Source organism: Cavia porcellus, unplaced genomic scaffold (genome assembly GCF_034190915.1).
Source record: "Cavia porcellus strain 051 isolate PalLab524CR breed Dunkin Hartley unplaced genomic scaffold, mCavPor4.1 scaffold_37, whole genome shotgun sequence".
Classification (NCBI taxonomy): domain Eukaryota; kingdom Metazoa; phylum Chordata; class Mammalia; order Rodentia; family Caviidae; genus Cavia; species Cavia porcellus.
In genome coordinates, this window is record NW_026947520.1 from 10,334,819 (window position 1) to 10,358,192 (window position 23,374).

The window sequence follows — 23,374 nt, forward strand, 5'->3', positions numbered from 1 at the left end:
ATGGATGAAGCTGAAATAGAACATAAAACTACAAACCTGGCTGGCCACTAAAATGGATGAATGCCTATTCTGCCCAGTTGGCTTGAAGCCAGAGGGATTTTCAAGGTCCTATTACTTCCTTCATTTGTCCATGGTATAGTATCTAGCATTTATTGAGTACTTTAGGCACTATGCTAAGCACTGCATATGTACTGTAGAATTTAACTTTCACAGTAACCCTGTAGGGGTAACCAACCTTTATTATTCTCATTTTTCAGGGGCAACTTGCCAGCAGCCATTTAGAGTGGAGCCACAGTCGGGCTTAAGTAGGCCATATCCAATGAAGCAAGGTAACGGACACCTTTAGGCCAACAATAGGTGTTTTATCAACGTACTTTTCGGAGCAGCCCCCCAGAGTTCCCCGTTTTACCTATTTTGGAATGAAACCTACGAGAAGGTTGCTAAGCCTCCAGGGGTTTTCCTGCAGAATCTGAGTGTCCTTAGGGATCAGAGGCCGCTCAGACCCACGCGTCGAGCTCCTGCTAGAAAGGACTCCCGGGCGAGCCGGGGAGGAAAGCAGAAACCGCTCAGTAGGCGCAAACTGGATCCTCGTGCCTCCGGGTGTTGAAAGAGGAAGGCACTGCAGGCCTAGTCCACGCCCTCTTCGGGTTCGGGATCTCCAGACCTAAAGGAAAACCACGATGCGTTTCCCCAACTACAGCAAGCGCGTCACTAGCCCGCAGGGCTCAGCCCCGCCCATCTCCCCCGCCCTTTTCAGGCTTCGCGTCAGACCGCAAGGTTCTCAAGGAGCCCTCGGCAGCCCCCCTCCTCCCCGCAGCCAGACTCGCCCTGTGATTGGTGCTCTCGGGCGCGATCTCCGCCCCCTCCCTTGCGTCACTACCGCGCCTGAAGTCGGGGGAGGAGGCGGAGGCAGCGGCGACCGCGAAGGGAGGGGGAGTCCCGTCTGACTGAGACGGCAGGCCTGGGCGGGCGGGGGTGCCGCGCAGGGCGGAGCGCCGGACTGGGGATGAGCTCAGCGGGCTCTGCGCGCCGCGGCATTCAGCCCCTCGTGTCCCGCTGCCGAGGTTGAGAAGGGGTCTGGCGCCGTTCCTCGAGTCCGACTCGCTGTGTGCGCGGGGCCGGCGTGGAGGTGAGTGCGGGGGCGGCGACGCGGGCGGCGGCGGCGTGAGGAGCTGTCACGGTTCCGAAGGGTGACAGGCGGGGATGCGGACGGCCGCGACCTCCGCCTGGGGCTCCTTAAAAGCCTTACCGCAGTTCGCGGGCTTGGGCCGCCCAGGGTGGCGCGACGGGGCTGAGCGGCGTCTGCGCTCTTGCGTTGGGGTGCAGGGGGCTCTGGGGTTCTCAGTCCGGGTTTCCCATTCTGGGCTGGCTCGGGGCTGTTGTTGTTTGGGTGGTGGGGGCGGGGAGGGGGGAGGTCCTGGCGCGGGGTTTGACAAGCTGGTTACGTAAGTCGGCGGTGGCTTCCCGGAATCCCACCTGCTCCGCGTCTCCGCGCGGCGCGGGGGAGCCCAGGCCGCCTCTCTTCCCTGCCATCCCTCCCGCCCTATCGGCCTCAAGAGGACGCGGGTTCCGCGTGAGCCCGGCCAGCGTCCAAGTTGGGCAGTTTTTATTTGTTTTGTTTTGTTTTGCTTGGGGAGATGGGGAGAGAGGATTCCACGTTACCACCATTCCCTTTAAAGTTTACTATCCGGGTGTGTGTGGAGGAGCATACGAAAGAAAAGGCTGTGACCTAAAATTGGGTCGCAGCGACAGCTTTTCGTGGTCGTGCTTTTTCAGTGACGGACGTGCTGGAAGATTGTTGTTGTTCCAGTATGCCTTTTTTTTTTTTTTTTAATTCAAACGTTCAATAACGCCTTGGAGCCCGAGAGAGAGATTTTTGTTTTATAGGACAGTTAGGTCTTGTTTGCGACAGCAGGACAAGCATCAGTCAACAGGCGTGTTATTTATTTGAGGAGAAAACGCGTGTCAGCCAGAGTGTCATGAGGGCAGAGACTGTATTAATGTGAATGTTATTCCTTAAAATGCATTATCATCTCATGAAAAGAGTAGCCCAAGTGGAAAAGGTGCAGTTTTATAGGATTACAAGTTTGTATTTGGTTTGTATATACTCTCATGTTTTCTGCCTGTTTTCTCCTACCTCTGATCTCTTTGGGGGGAGGAGTTGCAGACACCTGTAAACAGCGTAGCACTAATCTATTGTAGGACACTAATTACATTAATCTATTGTAGGACATTTGAAATTATTATAAAATAGTCTGTGGGAGACATAAGGTTGGGTAATAAGTAAGGACTTTTGGGAAAGTTACTCAGTTTATGTTTATAATGGTTCTGCATTCAGCTTCTGAAACCTTTAGTGTGTAAGTTCTGAACTATTAACTCTGAACTTTTAATAAAAATTTATTTGGCTTCTCGTATGGGGACTTTGTTTAGTTTGGGGACAAGATAAATATTCTAGGCAAATTTTAATTCATTGTAACAATCTTTTCTTGAGGCAGAGCTCTCAGTAGGAGTTTGGAATACATGTATTATCATCAATGTGTATGTTACATAATTTTCTTCTTCTCAGTGTTTAAACACAGACTTGCTTCCCTATGAAATTTTATAAGAATACTAGGGAAGTTAACTAATCTTGACACCAAGTCAAACCTGGGAATAGATGAGTAGATTTCAGCTTGAATTTTAAACTTGTGTACACAAATTTACAGTTTTGAAAATTGGTGAATCAGTATAAATTGTTTGTGCAGGAGAGCCAGAAAGTTTGATGCTGATTGTTTTGAAATTTTCCACATGATTTGCCACTACTTTAGTTATTGGTTGTTAAATTCCTGGAACTGTTATCTTACTTCTGGCAACTTGAATAATATTTAGTATGAATGGAAGGCTATGAGAAGGAACTCAGTATGACATTTATTCATTAAAAAATTAAAGCACAGTAATAGAAGAAAACCTATTTTCTATCATGTGGAGGTTATATTACCTTTTGTTTGCACACTTTTTCTAGGCATTCTTCTTAACAGGAAAACTTCCTTTTCTTAAGGAGTGATATTGATGGTAATGTTTATTATAAATCTTAACACTGTTCTTATCTAAAGTAATGGCTCATTATTCTAAGTAGAAAACATAAGTGTTCGTAGGGAAATTGACTTGCTCTTCTTGCCTTCTCTGATGTCCAAGACTTAACCTTTGTGGAACTTTTTCCTACCAGAGGTAAAAAAAGAGTGACTGAAAAAAAAATGACTGAGTTTTCTTCCTTTTGTGCTGTTCTTTATTCTGTGGAATTTATTGGGCAGGGAGGAGAAGTCAAACCATACTTCATTATTGTATGTCATACTAATTTCTTTGAATTCTAAAAGAGCAGTATAGAACTTTATATTTAAGGAACCATTAATTTACATAGTGCGTTATAACAGTGAAAAATTTTAAGGGTCAAAATATTCTATGATAGGGAATGGTGATACTAATGATTATGTGGTGGAACCAGCTATTAAAAATCATATTTTCAAAAAAATATTTACTAACATGAAAATATTTAAGTAATGAGAGGAAAATCATAATATAAAGAAATGCAGAGTTTGCAAAAAAAATGTGTACACACTTCAGCAGCTTGCCATATGAATATATGTCTGCAAGCTAATCGCCACTACTTTGAACACCTCTTGTAGTTCTGCAGGCTAGAGGTAACTTGTATTAAACTCATGGTAATAAATTTAGTATTAAAATATTTATACAAATTTTACTTTTCCTGATTTTTTTGGCAACTTATATAGTATTATTTGTAGCATCACCTATTTGTGATTGTAAGGATTGACAAGAAATACTGACAAGTATTGTCTTCTGGGTAATAGGGCTTCAGTACAAAAATGACATTAAAATATCTTCAGGGGTTATAGTAGAAAATACTGAAAATTATTACTCCAACAGAGAAACTATCTTATGATTTATTGTCAGCAAAACAAACCCAAAATGTGGTGCTTATTTGCTGTACATATAATAGAAACAGTTCATAATTATCAACACTGACCTTATAATAGTTTTACATATGAGATGTGATTGACAAATACGGTGAATGTTAACCAAATTTTACAATGAAACTTTTATAGTTAATACCCTCAATATACTGTCCTGTCTCTTCTAACACATTCTTACCACTTTCTGAAGTATTCCTGGAAGTCCTCTTTTATGAGTGTCTTTACATGTTGTGATAAAAACTATGGTGAATGCAGCTGCCCATGGCATCCAGTGGAAAGGCAATACAGTCTGGCACAGTGGGACTTCTGGTTCTTCCCGAAAGCCAAAATGACCATAAAGGTAAATGTTTTTAATTGATTCAGGACATCAAGGCAGCCAGGACAGCACAACTAAAGATACTTACAAAAGAAAGATACATACAAAAGAGGACACCCAGTACTGCTTCAGAAGTGGCAAGAATGACAAGATAAGTGTGTTCAAAAGAAGGGGAAGATTTTGAGGGTGATTAATGGCAGTGTGTCTTTTACTGTAATGTATTTTTAAAAATTTAATCATTTACCATAATGTTTGATCACCTGTTGTTTGTAGACCTTTTGTATCAATGGACATTGCTGCTCATCACCTCCTTTTCTGTTTGCTTCTTGCACCAAGTTGTTCTGTATTGACAGTGCCACCTATTGATGTACTCCTCTCCCTAACCTTTCCCGATTACTTTATCAGTTAGAAGGCTGCAGTTTTGAAATGTTTTGAGATGCCAATGTTTTGCTGGTTACTGAGGACACAAAGGTAAATAAAATGTGCTTTCTGCCCTCAAAACTTTGCTGGAGAATGCTTAATATTTTGGGATTGGGGTACATTGGCTCCTTATGTGTACTCTACTTTTCTGTTTTACTGCTACACTTGGGTCTTACCTTTTTGCCAGTGCTTATGTACTCTTGTAAATTTCTTGGTGGAAAAATGTTTTTGAGTTCCAGACAACCAACTTACAAGTAACTTTATGGAACATTTTTTGATGGTAAATTTGAGGATCTTATGTTCATCAGTGGCTGTTAGTGTTATTTTTAGAATGTGTGGCACTTTCTTGGTTCCTTCCTCTTGCTTCCTTCTGTTAAAAATCAGAAGCAAGTGGAAAACAGGAGAGAAAAGAGAGATAAACTGTCAAGGAATTGTTTTAACAATTCATTTTCCATATATATATATATATGTATACATACACACATATATGTTAAAATGTATATATATATGTAAACTCAGGGTTTACCTGCTTTTGTTTTCAAGTAAAAGCTGAAATATGGAGATACTTCTTAATTAATTTTTAAAAATTTTGTTGTAATATTGCTTTACAGATGAATTTTTTTATTTTTGAAGTATTAAAAATAAATTATCAAAATATGTAGCATACACCTATTAAACCCACAAATGAAATACTAATATTTTTCATTTTTGCTTCATATGTATTTAATATTTAATTTGTTTCTTTTTTTTTTTTTTGGTACCAGGGATCGAACTCACAACCTCATACTTGCCAGGCAGGTGCTTAGGCCACTGAGCTAAATCCCCAGCCCCTTATATTTAATATTTAATAGAAGTATGTTTATCATAGATATTACACTGAATTCTTTAAAGAAAAAGGCACTCCCTAGTGTAAAAAACTGAAAGTGTAAATAAGATCCAAAATGTACAGTAGATATTGTGCAAGTGAAAGGCAATGAAACTGCTCAAAAGGAAAGAACAATTGGAGTAGGAGAAAGGAGAAAAAGGAAAAAGGGAAAAGATTATATATATATGTACACACATATATACAAGATATATAACTACACTGCTAATCTCTGTTCATCAAAAAGAACAGTTTGTGCTTTCATTGATCATTTTTTATGCCTATATCTTGGAATCTGAACTACTTTGCAGATAACAATATGCAATATATTAACCAGTGTTAATCTATTCTTTTGTTTTGCAATTCTGTATCATTTTTATTTTTTCAATTTAAAAAAAGAAAAAGCAGTATAGAACTTTGTAGTTCACTTGAAGTTAAAGTCTCTTCTGTTCACAATTTCATCCCTCTCTCTTTCTGATTTGTAAACTGTGTACATAGTGATACTTTGGTTCATGAATTTAATTCTTTCCATGTTTCTGGTTGCAAACTGAATTGGGCAAGAACGAATCATATTTCCTCCTAAGGTCAGCATTGAACCTAACTGTTGAATTTGATTCAGTTCTTATCTAATTCCATTTGCCACCAGAAACATGGAGTTAAGTTCGTCAACCAAGGTGTCACCGTTACATGGTGTTGCTTTGGGTGTTTTTAAAGTATATAGTTTTGGAACCAGGCCTCCAAGCTTTGAATCTTATGTATGTTACTTAATAGTTTTGTGGCTTAAGTTAATTTTACAGTCCTTAGTGTCCTTATCTCTCTAATAGATTGGTATGTCCATCTGATGAAGTTATTGTGAAAATTAATGAGTTTAATAGGTGATTAAAATTGCCTGGCACCTTAAAAAAACATACCGGTAACCTGAAGCATATGTTAATATGATTGTATCATGTTCATGTAGGTATTTGGAAACTTTATTTTAACCCCCTACACTCCTTACTGATACTATGGGTCAGACAGTTCATTTTTACTACTTTGTACTATCCTATTGAATATGTTTGCTGCAGTTTATTACTTCATTTGTTGATGAATATTTAGGTTGTTTTCATTTTTATCTGTTACAAATGTTACTTCATTAACATTACAATATCTCTTGGGATAATGTGCCAATTTCTCCAAGTCATATACTTGATTGTCAAATTTCTGAGACTTAGGAAAGATGTATTTTTCCCTTTACAGGATATTTATAGGATATTGCCAAACAATTCCAGTTTCTGCATATTCTTTTTTTTTTTTTTTTAGAGACAGGGTCTCACTATATTGCCCAGGCTGGAGTGCAGTGGTTATTCACAGGCGTTATCCCACTACTGATCAGCATGGGAGTTTTGACCTGCTCCGTTTCTGACCTGGGCCGGTTCACCCCTCCTTAGGTAACCTAGTGGTCCCCCGCTCCCGGGAGGTCACCATATTGATGCCGAACTTAGTGCGGACACCCCGATCGGCATAGTGCACTGCAGCCCAGAACTCCAGGACTCAAGCGATCCTCCCACCTCAGCCTCCCGAGTAGCAGGGACTACAGGCGCCTGCCACCACGCCCCAGCGAGTTTCTGCATATTCTTGTCAGCAGTTAGTTTTAGTATCAGATTCTGTAGTTTTTGGTTCTTGGTTTAGTGTAAAATGGCATATCATTTTTGTTCTACTTTTTTAATTTTTCAATTTTTTTCCTATTTTCGTTGTTTTTATCATTTTAAGTATTAGTATTTTTGGTTTTTCTTCAGTGGATTGCCTGTATCCATCCTTTGTAAATTTTCTGTTCAGCTACGTGCTTTTTTAAAAATCACTTACAGGGTATTAAAAATTATTAGCAAAGTTTTATTTTTCTTTTGGTACTGGATATTGAGCCCATGACCTTTGCATTTAACTACACTCCCAGCCTGTTCTTTTATTTTCAAACAGGATTGCATTAAGTCCCCAAGTTGCCTTGGCAAGGCTAAAACTTGCAGTCCTCTTGTTTAATCCTTCCAGAGTATGTATGCTACTACGCATGGCTGGGAGCTTGTTTAATTGGCTTTTGATATTTCCAGATCTCTTGAAACAATCACCAGTATGGACTCAAATTATTATGATTTTGAACTTTAGAGTAATTGTAGTTTTGAACTTTTGATAGGGAGCTTTCCAATGTACTTTCTTAAAATATGTGTTTACAATCCTCTTTTCAAACTATACTGAAATATTTCAGTAATATACTGCAAATATATTTTACCTAAAACTATTTAAAATTTGTTGTTTTAAAAATCTGGATGGAATTTTTATTAATGTGATTAATAGTACACTTTCGCATTAGTCTAAAGTCTGAGTGGTCTCATGCTTCGTGAAGAGTTTTCTTTTAAATGGCTATCAGCTAAGGAATTGAAATGTACACAGAACAAATGACTTGCAGTCACTTACACCTACAATATTATAAACTCTTGAGCAATGTTAAGATTATTTGGCGGGGCTGGGGATTTAGCTCAGCGGCATAAGTGCCTGCCTTGCAAGCAGGCAGTCGTGAGTTAAATCCTCAGTACCGATAAAAAGGAAGAAGACCAAAAAAAAAAAAAAAAAAAAGATTATTTGGCACAGTATTAATTGTATTTCTGTTTTTGTCTAACTCACTATAATGACAAGGATTAAAAGCAGTCTGTTTAAGGCACTAACTTCCTTACACTGTTACTAGTTTAAATAAATTTTTTATCTCATACAATAGTTATAGACAGAAAAGTTACAGAAAATTACTGTTTACCCTGCACTCAGTTTCCTATTTTTTTTGTGGGGGGCAGAGGGGTATTGCTGCGAATTGAACTCAGAGCCTTGCACATGCAAGACAAGCTCTCTATACTGGGCTGTGTTTCCAGCCAGTTTCCCGTTACTTGTCACATTTGTCACAACTAAGGCAACAACATTTTTTCATTACTATTAACTAAAGTCCATATTTTATTTGGCTTTTGTTAGTTTTTACCTGATGTTCTTTTTTGAATTCCAGTATCCCATCCAGAATACACACACATTTAGTTGTCATTTCTCCGTAGGCTGTTCTGGACTATGATAGCATCTTAGGCTTTCCTTGTCTTTGAGAGCTCTGTTTTTAGGGATACTATCTTAGCTTTCTGTTGCTATCACAGAATACCTGAGAAAACTTTTAAAAAGGAAATGTTTGTTTTGGCTCATGGTTTCAGCCCATGGTCATTTGGCCCTGCTATTCTTAGGCCTGTGATGAACAGCACATGGCAAGGAGCAAGCATGGAATAGAGCAAGGCTGCTTACCTCATGGTGGCTGGGAAGCCAAAGAAAGAGGAAGAGGAGGATCCAGGGTCCCAGTAGCCCCTTCAAAGGCCCTCCCCAGCAACCAGTCTTCCTTTCACTAAGCTCTACCTTCTGAAGGTTGTACCACCTTCCAGTAGCACCGTGGTTTTGTGATTAATCCTGCAACAAATAGGTCTTTGGGGGATAATATTCAAGAGAAAACTATAGTAAGTACTAGTCAGACATTTTATGGAATATTCCTCAATGTTGGTTTGTCTGATGTTTTTCTTATGGCTAGACTGGGTTATGGATTTGGGGGAGGACATCATGGAGATAACAGGCCATTCTCATCACATCATATCATATGGGCAAATACTATTAATATGACTTTACATCATTGTAGTTAGTATTAATCATCTGGCTGAGGTAATAAAGATTTCTGTGCTCTAAAGTTTTCCCATAATCTGATTTTGGAAATAAGTCACTAAATACAGACCACACTCAATGGATAGAGAATTTGACTCTACCCTTGAGGGTAGAAAGAGGTGTTTATAAAATTCTTCAAAATTCCTCTGCAAAATGACTTTACTCTTCTCCCTTATTTGTTTATCCTATCATTTATTTATACTGGGAAAGACTTAAAGTTTTTACTGTTAAGGTTGTTGTCCTGTGGCTATACTACTTTATTTTGTTGCTTAAGTGATTCCACTTCTTTTAGGTTGACTTTTGTGACCGGTGTTCTGCTTTCTGAGCACTTTTTCCTTTCTGGTGCTATAAGATGCCTCAGGTTTACTATTCTGCTTTGCTTGATAGTAACAAGTTTGAAAGTATAGGCAACAACTGTGAAGACAGTAAAATTCATTATGATGCCCATTCTGGTTGACTATTATCTTCTTTTAAAGTCCTGTAATGTCTCCAATGTTTTGGTTTTTATTCTTTACTGTTTTGTTCAATTTTATTATAACTGATGATATAGGCAGTTCTTTTTAAGATAGCAAGAGGCAATATGGTAACCATTGTTGATCACCTAGTATTTTGTTTTTACATTATCTATTATGTCCATCTTTTTGATTTCACTGACTCTGTTTTGTTATGTCACATTTGGTTTTACTCTCTTCAAAAAAAAGTAATAAGAACAGTGGGAGTAATAAAACCCAAAATGTGTAATTGTCATTGTACAAAAGAAAGGAAAAGAAAGTGCTCTAAAGGATATAACTGCATATATATTTAAGTGTATAAGATAGATAACCATATTACTGAGTTTTGTTGGATCATTGAACAAAACTGTTTGCAGTCTCACTGTTTGAAAGTCCACTTTATATGCTTTAATTTTGTAACTTGAACAACTATTTCTAAGATAACAATATGTAATCTATTAACTAGTGATTGCCTACTGTTTATTTTTTTCTGAATAACTTGTACCCTTTTTCTGTTTTTTTTTTTCTCCTTAAATAAAATTAAAAAAAAAAAAAAGATGCCTCAGGTTCATCTTACCTATTTTCTGGTGCAGCCCTAGAGTCAACCAGTTCTCCAAGGATCCCTTGGTCTTTTTATTGAAGAATGATAACATTTAGGTAGTAGATATGCTCACTATTTTGGGAGGATAGCATTACTTCTAGGTCCTCTGGAAAATATAGTATACATATTAATCTGTGTATATAAAACATAAAACTTTTTTTTGCCAATTCATCTGTGTCTGTGTTATGCTTTAAGTCTGGATGACCCCCTGAACCTTCATATAGTCACTGGGGCAGGCTTCTAGACTTTGTGATTAACTCATGGTCCAGTGCTGAGATTATGGGTGTGAGTGCTACACCCAGATGAACTACATACAACACGAGGGACTGAAAGAGTCGTCTCTCTGTGCTCCTCCTTTTTTGCCCTTTTTGCTCTTGTGGCTTGTGTCCACCATGAACCGTTGTCCCTTAGTCTACCACCCTGCCTTGGAGCCAACTGAGTAGGGACTGAAACCTCCGTGAACTGTGAGCTAAATAAACGTTTCCTTCCTTCATTTTGGGTGTTGGGTACTTGTCCCAGCAACAAGAGAAAAGTAACCAAGATAGGATTTGATACCAGAGAAGTGAGGTTGTTGCCATGACTATACTTGACCATGTGGTTCAAGAGCCTTTTGGAATGGCTTGTGGGAAGTGTTTGGAAAGGTTCAGAGATGTTGCCTTAAAAGAGTAGCTATGGAATAGCTTAGGCTCTTCTGTTTGGGACATTCTGGTCAGAGCTCAGAAGACCAGAAAAACAATAAAGACCAGGCTTGGAAAGTTTCTGCTGGGAAGAAAGACAGCATTAGTTGTTGGACATAAGATGATGTGTGTTATAGCTTGGCAGAAAGTTTATCTGTATTTTGCTGCTACCAGAGATTTTGGCTAAAGCTGAGATTAAGGGCATCAGACCAATTAGTCTGGTAGAAGAAACTTCAAGGCAGTTGAATGTTGAGGCTGTGACCATGGCCATTGCATTGTTGGGGGCTTTGAGCCAGATTTATGTTGAGAACCAAGAGCAAAGAGCCCAGAAGGATGGTTTAAAATGTGAGTTTGACCAGAAAGAAAGCTCCAGTAAAGCTGTGGACTACTAAGATAGAGCTGAGGAGATTCCATTGCCAAGAAGAAACAGGAGACTATTTTTTTTTTTTTTTTATCTTTTTCATTTTTATTGGTACCGGGGATCGAACTCACGACCGCCTGCTTGCAAGGCAGGTACTTATGCCGCTGAGCTAAACCCCCAGCCCCAGGAGACTATTAAAAGGTAACCTGAGGGCATTATAGACAACAGCATATCTTTACCCTTTGGACCCCCAAACTGCAAAAGTGAAAGACTTTGCTTTGAGGAGAAAGCTTCAGAGCACCATGTTCCAGAATGATGGTAGCTGTACTGTATTCCAGAATGGCAGTAGCTGCACCAGGTTCCAAAATGTTGGCATCATAGAGAATTTGTTCCCCCAAATCAAATTCAGAGTGCTCAGCGATCCAGACACTTGAACCCTACAGCCAAAAGACAAGAAGGTCTGGCTATTGCTCCAGCTAGCAGCAGGGCTTGGCATCATCTAACGTGCTGGTTTTAGGTGCATGCACAGCTCAAGAGTTCTGAGGTTAAATCAGCTTTCACCCAGATTTCAAAAGAAGGCCTGGGAGGCCAGGCAGTGTGCCCCTGAGAAGGCAGGGTGTGAAACTGTGAATGTAAAACCAGAGGTGCAGTGGAGACCTCAGATGTTTAAAGAAGCCAGGAATGTGAGTCATTGGGGAAACCTGCAGGGAGGGAGAAAAGTGGTCCCAAGAAGAAGCCGTGGGAGTTACAGTTACCCAAAGTACCATAGAGGCAGAGTCAATTGGAGCTCACAATTTATTACAGATTGCTTCGGATGTTCCACATGGAACTGTAGGACTTAATGTTTGCCCTGCTGGATTTTGGACTTGCTTTGGTCCTATTCTTTTGTGTTCCCCTGTTTGTACCTTTTGGGATGGCAGTGTTTATTTTGTGCTGTTGAATGTTGGAAGTGTTTAACTTTTCATTTGCACAAGGGCTCTCAGCTAAGTTTGCAATAGATCTTGGAGAAGACTTGGGATTTGGACTTTTCAGCAACACTGTAACTGTTAGGATTTTAGCAACTCTTGGAGGTGGACTAAATGACTTTTGCATTAAAGGATATTCATGAGTCTTTGGAGGTCTAGGGGTGGAACATTATGGTTTGAGTCTGAACGCCCCCCCCCCCCCAAAGCTTCATGCAGTCATGGGGGCAGGCTTCTACAATTTGTGATTTATTCATGGTCCAGTGCTGGGATTATAGGTGTGAGTGCTATACCCATGTGTCCTACATACAGTATAAGGGACAGAGAGAATCTTCTCTCTGTATTCCTCTCTTTTTGTCCTTTTGCCCATTTTCCTCTTGTGGCTTGAGGCTGCCATGTACTGTGCCCCTTAGCCACACTACTCTGCCAATATGAGTTCATGTTAGCATCTTTGGCTTTAAACTCAGTATCAATGGTTCATTCTGGCTTTAACCCCATGCTTATCCAGACATTCCTTCTGTAAAGTGAGAAATCAGTCTCTCACCTTCTGAGGTTTACTTACTTAATTTGTTCAGTATTGATACATGGAAAGCAGTTTCAGAATTGTTAATTTGTAGCTCCATGAGAAATGATTTTACAAAGCAGAGCAGTGTTTACTGTGTACAACTCCTTTTTTCCTTAATCTTAAGAGTTTCCTGTCAAAACAGTGTTTCCTAAAGTTACTTAGGTTAAAACCTTTTTGTCTTCAACTTTCATAATTTACTCTTATGATTGGTCTAAACTACATAGTATTTACATACAGAACTTGTAAAAAGTTTCTCTTGCTTAACCATGGATCGTTACCTCTCTGATTTTTAGTAAAAATAATCTCTTCTGTGAAAGTACTATTTCCTGAAGTTTAATTAGAACAGTACCTCTTCATTTGGTTGTTAGTTGACATTTTTAGATATACTTTTAGCAGTATATATTAGTGGAGCATTAAGATCATTGTAATTAGACAATGTACAATAATATTTGAGAGTTTAGACTGCCTGTATTCTTGAAATAATTTTATATGTATTAGCTCATTTAATTCCTCTGGGTAGTCTATGAGTTAAAGTATGTTATTTTGTCACTTTAAGATGAGGAAATTAACACTAGGGATAAACAGTTTGTTGGAGATCACGTAGCTAATAAATAATAGAACTTTGATTTGATATAACTTTGGTGTGATGTGGAGCCTGCATTCTTAATCACTTTGGTATATTACTTGTAAATACACAAGAAAAGATGAGAGTATCAGAGTTATGAAAGAGTAAAATAAGATGACCTAAGAGAATGAGAGGCTCTTTGGGGTACTGCTTTGGGAAGTCCTTTCTTTGGGGATGAGATTTGACAGGCACAGAGCTAGTCACGTGGAGGGCTGAAGAAAGAGGGATCCGTGTGTGTGGGGGTGGGGTGGGGGGTGGGGTTGGCATCAAGGGCTAAGCCTTGCAGTGCAAGTGAGCCTGGGATGTTTCAAACAGAAAGGCAATCATTGTGGCTAGAGTGACCAAGGCATCCGTGAAGTTTGTAGAACTTTCAATATGAGAATTTCCATACAGTATCTTGTTTAATCTTCACAGTTACCCATTATTTCAATTTCATAGGTGAGAAAATTGATTTTTTTCATTGACTAAAGTTACTTTGCTGTTCTGTTTACTGATTATTCTACTGCAGTCTTAATTTCTGCTTGTTCATATCACTACATTGGCCCTTGCTTGCTCAAGTAACCATTGGTGGTAGTACTGTTGGTCACTTTGCTCTGGAAACTGTCGGACTTCTTCTGTGTCACTTTTCTCAGCATACTCTGGAGCTTCTGAGTGTGTGGATCATTTCCTTTGGGATGCTGTCTTCCTCTGCATGTCTTGTAGAAGTATTTTCCCAGAGTTGGCCAGTTGCTCTTTTCAGACTTCACATTTTCTTAGGTTACAGTATCCCTATATTTTCACTTACTGTGTTACTACTGGTTATTCCTCAGGCTGCTTTTCCAGCCTTAGTATCTTTTCAGAGCATTGGAGTACTTTACTAGTTACTTATCTTTACCTTAAACTTCTGTCCAAATTGCTTATGTACCTGCCTGAAGTTTTACTTTGATCTATGCACTGAAATATATAATAGATAACTGTTGACTTTGTCACCCTAGGAAGAAACTTTTAGGAATCCTTGGATGATGCTTGATTGGCAAGATTGAACCCACTGTGGGAAGAGCTGAAGAAAGAGGAATCCTTGTGGGGAAGCATCAAGTGCAAAACTTGCAGTGCAAAGCTTCTTTATTTCTCAGTCCTTATATCTATTCATTTACTGAAATCTGCTGGATTTATCTCCTAAATGTCTGTCAGTCACTTCTGTACCATCCTTGTTCTTTACCTCTTTATTAGAAACTGTTTTTTTTTTTTTTAAACTCTTCACTGGTTTTCCTGTCTTCTTTACCTTCTCACAGTTATCAGAAAGGTATGTCTAAAATACAGATCTGATATTTTCTTATTGACTCCCCATTTTAAAAGGATAAAGTCAGGACTTACCATGGCATTAAAATTGTGCTTGATTTGGCCTCTGACTGGCTTTCCAATCTTTTTTTTGGTACTGGGATTGAACTCAGGACCTAGCGCTTGCCAGGCAGGCACTTATGCTGCTGAGCTAAATCCCTGGTCCATGGCTTTCTAATCTTAACTCTTATAATTTTTGCTTTACATTTTTCACTCTAGTTATATAGAACTACTTCTTTGAAGTTTCTCTGAATGTACATGCTACTGGATTTCTGGATTGTTGACCGTTGGTTATGCAGTCTTTCTGCCTGGAATTTTGACTGTGCTATTGCTTATGTGGTGTTTCCGAAGAATGCCTTCATTTCTTTCATCCTGGTTGGGTTTGTTTTGTATTTTATTTTATTTTGTTTTGTTTATTCATTTACTGGGGATTAAGCCTCTAGCCTTTACACTGAGCTACATCCCCACTCCTTAATTTTTTTTTTTTTTATTGTGAGACACGGTCTTGATAAGTTGAAGTTTGTTTGCCTCAGCCTCCTAGAGTGCTATAATTTTGTCTTCCGAACTCCTATACATCCTTTCAGACTCAGTTAACGCATTACTGTGTCCAGAAATCCTAGAAATAAACTACTACTGTGTTATATGTCATGCACTTAGTGCAGTACCAGGCTCAAAGAAGACATGTAATAAGAATTTGAGTGTATTATTGTTAATACTGTAGTAGTTGGGTCTGGCTCCTGACTGCCTGGGATTGAAACCTGGCTTTACCTATTGACTCTATATTGTCTCTGTACCTCAGTTTCTCCCCCTGTAAAATTTGGATGATGATGCCTTCAAAAGACTGTGAAATTTAAATTTGTTAATACAAACAAAATATTTAGAATAATTTTAGTAAATATTAGTAAATATTTAGTAAGTATTTAGTAAATAATTTATTACATCAGTGGTTACCCTTAGAATATTTTAATTTACATATCTGTTTCTACCACTAGGCTTTAAATTAGTGAATGAATGAACCAGCCAATTCTGGGTCTGAAAATAAAAGGTATGTTTCTAGCTTTTGTCATGTCAAAAAATAAGTTATATCATTTACAGTTATAAATTCTCTAAGATGAATATGACATATATATAAATATATATATATCTAAAATGTACCAATAAAATCTGATTGAAAAAGAAAAAAAAAGAAAATATGTCATATTGGCCATTAGTCTTTCTTTTAACAGCACTAATATTTGGTGTCTTGTCAAAATTTTGAAATTGGACTTCTGGGAAGATGGTAGAGCAGTGAGCAGCAGAGTAAACAGCCTCTTTGAGAGAAACAGTCTAGATGCTGGAATATAATATCATGGAGAAGACCAGAAGTAAATGAGTTCCCTGGATTCAAGGAAGAACCTAAAGTGAGAATTGAAGCCCATAGAGAGAGTAAAAAAGAAAAACCTAAATGAAGAAGAAGGTGGTAGCTGGTGGCACCTTCACCAGGAGCCGGACCCACTGTGTGAGAGAAGCTGTTGGAACGTGGGAACGCATGGTCATGGTGACTGGTGGCTGGCAAGCCCAGAAGCCCTTGCAAAGAGACGTGGTAGTGGAGGGGAGCAGCAGACACAGAGGACTGCACTGTTTGGCAGTGAGAATGCAGAGAACTTAGTTTTCCTGTGGGAGAGAGCAATTGACTGGGAGCCATTTTTGAGTCAGACTGGATAAACCTGGAACCAGAACTGTAGCCTGCTCCCTCCAGCAGCAACTAACTGGGAGTAGTCCGGTGGAAACTGCTTGGACTGAGCCCTACCCTGTGCACATTCCAACAGCTATTGCTGAGGTTCCCCACTGGTAACCAGCTCGGCCCACCCTGCCCGGTACACACTCTTAACAGCCATGGTCGGAGCTCTGGCCCTGCCCCTCCACGTACATTCTGGCAACCATCATCATAGATCCCTGTAGGTAACCAACTAGGAGGCAGAGGACCAACTCTGACCCTGTGTGTACTACAGTAGCCACTGGCGATCGAAACAGTGGCAGAGGGGGCTCACTGAGTGGGGCAGACAGTGGGCCGCTAGCACAGGCAGAGAGAGCCAGCAGACCTGCCTCCACCTGCCAGGTGCTACCACCAGAAGGCCCTTTCCTGCGGGCAGCAAGCAAAAGCAGAGACACACAGCAAGGTAAGCTCTGTACACATGTAAGCCACCATTGGAGGCCCTTCATTCCTTCGGGCAGCCATCACCCACCAGTGGAATCAGACAAACATATCCCTGCCTGCCACCATCACGGGAGTCCCATTGTAGACACACAGGTTGAGAGAAGCATCCCCACTTCCACACACTCCTGATCATTAGGGAAGCCCCAGTGTAGCTGCACAGGTCTGGAGAAGCCTGCTCCATGTCCTACTACCTCCCTGTAATTTGGGGTCAGAGGAACCCAGGTGCTTGTCCCATTCCCCTACACTGTGGAAAGGCAGCCAGTGTGGGAAGTGCCTGGGGCCCCACAACCAGCTTGTTGGGAGGAACCCAGGAGAATGTCTAGATAAAGAAGCAAAAGGCAATTTCAGATCTCTAACCCACACAGAACAAGTCTGGGAGATATAGTCATGGAAGAAAATGGAAGTCACACACCTGAAATCTCTGAGAGGATAGCTACTGAAGTAAAGAAACAACTTCACAAGATTGTAAAAGCAGTCAAATCAGAAATAATATCTCAGGTAAAAGAAGAAATCAAACATGATGAAAGAATTGCTCAGTATGTCTGAAGTAGACACAGATAAAAAGAGGAGCTTAGGAAAATGATGGAAACCTTGAAAGAATATAGAAAGGAATTACAATGCATTAAACAGATTCAAAGAGAGATCTAGGAAATTAAAAAGTCAATCAAAAACTTGAAAGAGATTAAAAATAGACTTTCAAGCCTTAAAGATAGGATTTCAGCTAGTGATCTTGAAAGATCTCTTAAAAATAACAAGGAATCAGTAAACAATTCAGTGGCTGCAAGATGAGGCAAAGAAGCATAATTTAAGAATGATAGGTGTAGGTGAGGAAGCTGGAGACAACACAAATGAAATTAAAAGGCTATTTACAGAAGTAATAGCAGAAAATTTCCCAAACATGGGAAGTGGATCTGGCATGCAGATAAATGAGGCATATAGGACTCTAACTAGCCATAACCAAAGTAAATCTACATCCACACATATAATCAAGATCCCAGAAATTCAAACAAGAACAATATTAAAAGATATTAGAGAAAAGAAACATCACTTATAAAGGAAGACTAATCAGAATCGCAGTAGATTAATCAACACAAACCATTAAGAAGAGTTTGGAGTAAAGTGTTTCAAACTCTGAAAGAAAACAACTTCTAACCCAGATTGATACACCCTGCAAAACTGTCTTTCAAAATTGATGGAAAAGCAAGATACTTCCATGATAAAGAACAACTGAAGGAATTCATGACTACCAGAATTATCTGCCTTACCTTAGCGAATATGGTGGAAGTACTGTTTATTTTTATTTCTGTTAAATTTGGAGGTTTTTCTCAGTCTTGCTGAACTTTGATTATATGAAAGTAAGCTTGTTTTGTTTTGAACCTAGGAACAGTACAAGTTATTGGTACTCAGCCTTCTTCATCTACTTGAAAATTGTTCCTAAAGAAACTAGACATCTTTTCCTAGAAAGTATTGAGTTGCTAAAGGAGATCACCTTACCAGCAAACCAGTAGCAAAGGAAAATGGAAGCTAATATTGTATAATGACTCTCCTGTTGCGGTATGGGAACTGTTTCTCCTGCTCTCCTTGGCATTATTTTAGTCAAGGTGTCTGAAGTGCCATTTTTATGTTTATTAGTATATGTCTACTGTATATAATGCTTACAATTCATCATTGAGAGTGGATATATGTACATAATATACCTTTAATTCTTCTGAAATACGATGTTTTCAAGAGAAATGGATGAATGGGAAAACTTATGATGATACTTTGGCTTGTTAGATAGGACTCTTACCAGAAAAGCTATAACTCATCCCTCCTTTAGTCAGAATTATTCTTTAAAAATTATTTATTCTAATAAGCACAAAGATACTCCCTATTCATCTTTCTTTTTTATGAATACTATTTATTTAATTAATTTTACTGTGTCAGGAATCAATCCTGGGCCCTTGTGCATGCTAGGTAACTATTGTTACTGAGCAATATCCCTCACCATGTAATAATACTGACCTGTAACTGTACTGAAGTTTTATTACAGTATGTTGTTTGAACATGTGATTGGTGAATATTTTTCATAGGCTGTGAAGTATTTGAAGAAACTAGTTTAATAACCAGTTTTCAACAAATCCTTTTTCTTCTATAATAAACTGATATTTTCATGTCCTTAGTTGACCTTTTCTTTTTTGAGATTTGTTTAATCAAATTTCTTTCATTTGTAAATAACAGGAACCAGATTCAAACTAGCTAATTCAAAAACAGCAATTAATGGCAAGGATACTGGGGATTTCACAGTACCTCATAATAGAAGTACAGCAGGGCCTCCTGATTGAAAGTGAAAGCAGGAACTAGAAACTCATCAAAAACTCAGGCAGCAGTTTTCTTACCATCCTGAGGTAGCATGGTTTCTTTGCTTCTCTCTATTTTTCCACTTTATTTTTTCTTTCTGCAAATTACCTTTCACCACTGTGGGTGGCTAGACATATCTTCTTCTGACTCTTTAATTCGTTTATTGGCTCATAGTTCTATGATGGCATTCTAAACTCCTGGAAGAAAATACACTTTGAGGTGAGAGTCTGTGTTGGTCCAATCAGCAGTGGCTGATGAAGACAAGGTTATATAGAGAGTGGATTTCTGTCCCAATTTTTGTAGAACAGGAGTAGATATGGGGTATACAGCTCTGGAGGAAGGTGTGGACTGAATAGATTTCTAAAAGGAGGGAAAGGGTCCTCGAGAAGGGAGGAGACTGAAGATCTGGGAGCGGAAGGCAAAGTAAAAATGATGAAGATGCATTATTTTTATGCATCAGTTCCCTAGGATATAATTATTATGTATTATAAATATATACTAATAAAAACTTTAAAAAACTGGTGCTTATAAAGGGATACTAAATAAAAAAATTAAGATTTTATGAAATTAAAGAAGACGACTCTCACTGGCTTTATGTAGTTGTAAATAAAATATTTCATTCCCAGTCCATGTGTAATTATTGTGAAACTGATAAATGTGTTTTCTCTTTTTAAGTAAAAACTAATGGAGGTTATCTCACCTGGATACAGAATTTGAAGTTTGAATTATTTTATAAATATATCCTGGATACAGAATTTGAAGTTTGAATTATTTTATAAATATATATGTATATTGATATATACCTTCTCTATCCTTATAGTAACACAAAGACATTTAGGAAACATTACTGACTGCCCACTATCATTCTTTTTTTTTTCCTTTTTTTTCCCAGTACCAGGGATCAAACTCACGACCGCCTGCTTGCAAGGCAGGTGCTTATGCCATTGAGCTAAATCCCCAGTCCCGTCCCCCCCCCACCACAGTCATTCTTAATCTAGTGGAGATGTTCAAAGTATTAATACGTACAATATTAATACAATAATCATAATAGAGGTATGTGCAGGACACTCTTTTTTTAACTTTTTAAAATATTTTTGGTACCAGGGATTGAACTCATGACCTCGTGCTTGCCAGGCAGATGGTTATGCCACTGAGGTGAAACCCGGGCTGTGCAGGACACCCTTGAAGCATAAAAAAAGAGAAAAGTGATCCAGGGCAGAGTAATAGAGACAGGTTCCGAAAGTGGGTCTCCTATATTTTACATTGGCCATTTGAATAGGGTTATTTTGATAGGAGGAACTGAATTTGCAGAGGTCCCACAGAGTTATATAAAGTGTGTGGTTCAATATGGCTGAAGTGAATTTTTACATTGCTCAATTGAATGAAACTGAAATGAAAACTTTGTTCCAACTTGGTTCAAACTTGGTCTTTACATAGTGGTAAATACAGCCTTTTTCAAAGGACAGTTGTAGATTTTAGAATACTCACTTGCTTTATAACTCTAATGTGACTTTTTTTTTCTTTTTCCTTTTTATCAGTACCGGGGATCGAACTCACGACTGCCTGCTTTACAAGGCAGGTGCTTATGCCGCTGAGCTAAATCCCCAGCCTCCTGATGTGATTTTTGAGAATGAGATGTCATTACTTACTTGCTTTCAGTCTCCTTTATCAAATTTTTTAGTAGTGGTTGATTGGCTTTCCTTCCTTCTTTCCTTCCTTCCTTCCTTCCATCTATCCATCTTTCCTTTCTTGCTTCCCTCTCTCTCTCTCTCTCTCCCCCCTTTCTTTCTCTCTCTCTCTTTTTTCTTTGTTTCTCCTTTTCTCTTTCTCTCTTTCTTTTCCATGGTACTGGAAATCAAACTCAGGACCTTGTACTTGCCAGGCAGGTGCTTATGCCGCTAAGCTGTATCCCTGGCCCTGGTTGTTTTTTTTTTATGCGGATTTTTCCTGGCCAAGCTTTAACACTTCTGTACAGTGGATGACTGAAAATAGTAGCGCTGATAAAATTTATGAAGAGCATAATGTTTATATAAATGAACAGTGAAAATGATTCATAGACCTAATAAAAGATAAATCTCTAAAGTGAATTACCAATACTGAAATTTTATAATTTTAGAGAAAAGAGTTTGTATATCTTGTGAAATATTATTTTACATAATTTTTTCCCTGTAGAATTATACCTACCATGAAGCAAGATTCTTGAAGACAAAATGCTTTGTGCTTCAGTACTTTGCTCATTTGATTAACACTTTCACTTCTCTTTTCTATTCCTCTGTCCACTCATTCATGATTCCTGATCCACTTCGTTGCGGATAACTATTCAACCAGTTAAAGAGACAAAAAACATAAATAACCCAAAAGCCTATGTTTACTATTCTGAGAAATCACTGAGGTGAAAAGAGAATAGAGGTACTTGAGGCTAGCTGTTTGGTGGTGATAGCATGTGTGTGTGTGTGTTTCAAGCATGAGGTTAACTTTCATGAACCAAATAAAAAATACCATCATTGTTACCAGCATCACAAATTGGGACTGTTGCTGCCCTTTTCCTAATCTACCATTTTGCCTTTTCTTGTTTTCATCTTTTAGATACCCACTCCCAGTTTTGCTTGGTACATGTTCAGAGGTGCTTTTGATAGTGAGTTAGGAGGGAAGGGATAAACTGAGGGAGGAAAGGTGACTTGCCTTTTTGCTTGATCCTCCCTTTGTTTGAAATGCACTTCCATCTCTCCTGCTGTCTACCACCTTATTCATATTGCAGGATTTTTGTTTATCTTCGTTTTGACTTCTCAAGCCTAAGCTGTGTAATTTCTTTATTTGTGTTATAGACTTATAACTTACTGTATTGCCTATTTAGTTGCCTAACTTTTCTGCTACACTGTAAGGTAGAGTTGGATCTTAGTTGTCTTTGCATTGCCATTGGCTACTGCAGAGATGCTGGACATAGCATTCATACCATTTTACAATTCTTGGTTGCAAATATGTAACAGAAATTAAGTCTGTGGCAAAAGACAAGAAATTTATTGGAACGATATTGGATAGATTACAGAAATGAATAAATGACTGGAGAACCAGTCTCAGAAAACAAACAGGAAACAAGCCTCAGGGCTAGACCATAGTCAAAGTTATATATTTGTTGTTATTATCATTACTTTATTTTGGTTTATTGAAACAGGATCTCACTATGTAGTTTAGGCTGCCTTGAACTCACTGTTGTCCAGACTGGCCTCTAACTTGTGGTGATCCTCTTGCCTCAACCTCTTGAGTGCTAGGATTACGGGTGTGTACCACCATGTCTGACTAGGAATATCCTTTTTCTGTTTAAGATGCCTTTGATTGCATTGGATGCCATTGCCATTGCTGGAATATTGCCACCAGGTTCTGTACGTCACTAAACTAAGAATGAATTTTATTTTCTGGCTACTAGAAACAAATTGACTTCTCACAGCTCTAGATGCTGGAAGTCCATAATCAGGGTGCCAGGATGGTCAAATAATGGTATGGGCTCTCTATTGGATGGCAGACTGCCAACTCTTACTGTATCCTCTCATGGGAGACAGAGTCCTAAGAATGAAGTTTTTGTTTGTTTGTTTTTTCCTAAGAATGAGTTTTAAACTGTCTTTGCAATTTTAGCTCTAGATTCAAATTTTACATGAGCACATTTAATTGACCAATTTGTGTGTCTGGTCCCTAAGTAGAGGGCAGTTATTTGGTCTTTTTTGGTTTCCATGATTAGCTCTAGAGCTTCTTTCCAAACACACATTGAGCAAGATTCTCTACATAGAGGGAGGGTGCTACCTGAGGTGCTGGATGATAGAAAATAAAACTGACCGATGTCCACTTCAAGGGCAAATATTTGTTGGAGCAAACAACAGAACCAAATCATAATTTTAATATTTAAACCTTTATATCACCAAGTACTGAAGTGATTGTGATGCCAGTAATATAATTCAAAACAAAATCAATACCA

The 23,374-nt window shown here is 38.7% G+C and overlaps 1 protein-coding gene across 10 annotated transcripts in view; it reads left to right on the top strand.

Moving 5' to 3' along the window:
- Positions 1-969: 969 nt before the first annotated feature.
- The window catches only part of Dennd4a (DENN domain containing 4A), a 133,643-nt gene continuing 111,238 nt past the window's right edge, over positions 970-23,374 (top strand). For 5 of the 10 annotated variants that reach the window (XM_013145453.3, XM_013145457.3, XM_013145456.3 and 2 more), the window contains exon 1: positions 970-1,129. The gene's annotated coding sequence lies outside the window, so the exon portion shown is untranslated. Of the gene's footprint in view, positions 1,130-1,465; positions 4,756-15,862; positions 15,916-23,374 lie in introns of those variants that run through there. The other 5 variants (XM_013145459.3, XM_013145460.3, XM_063243279.1 and 2 more) reach the window with 4 other exon arrangements.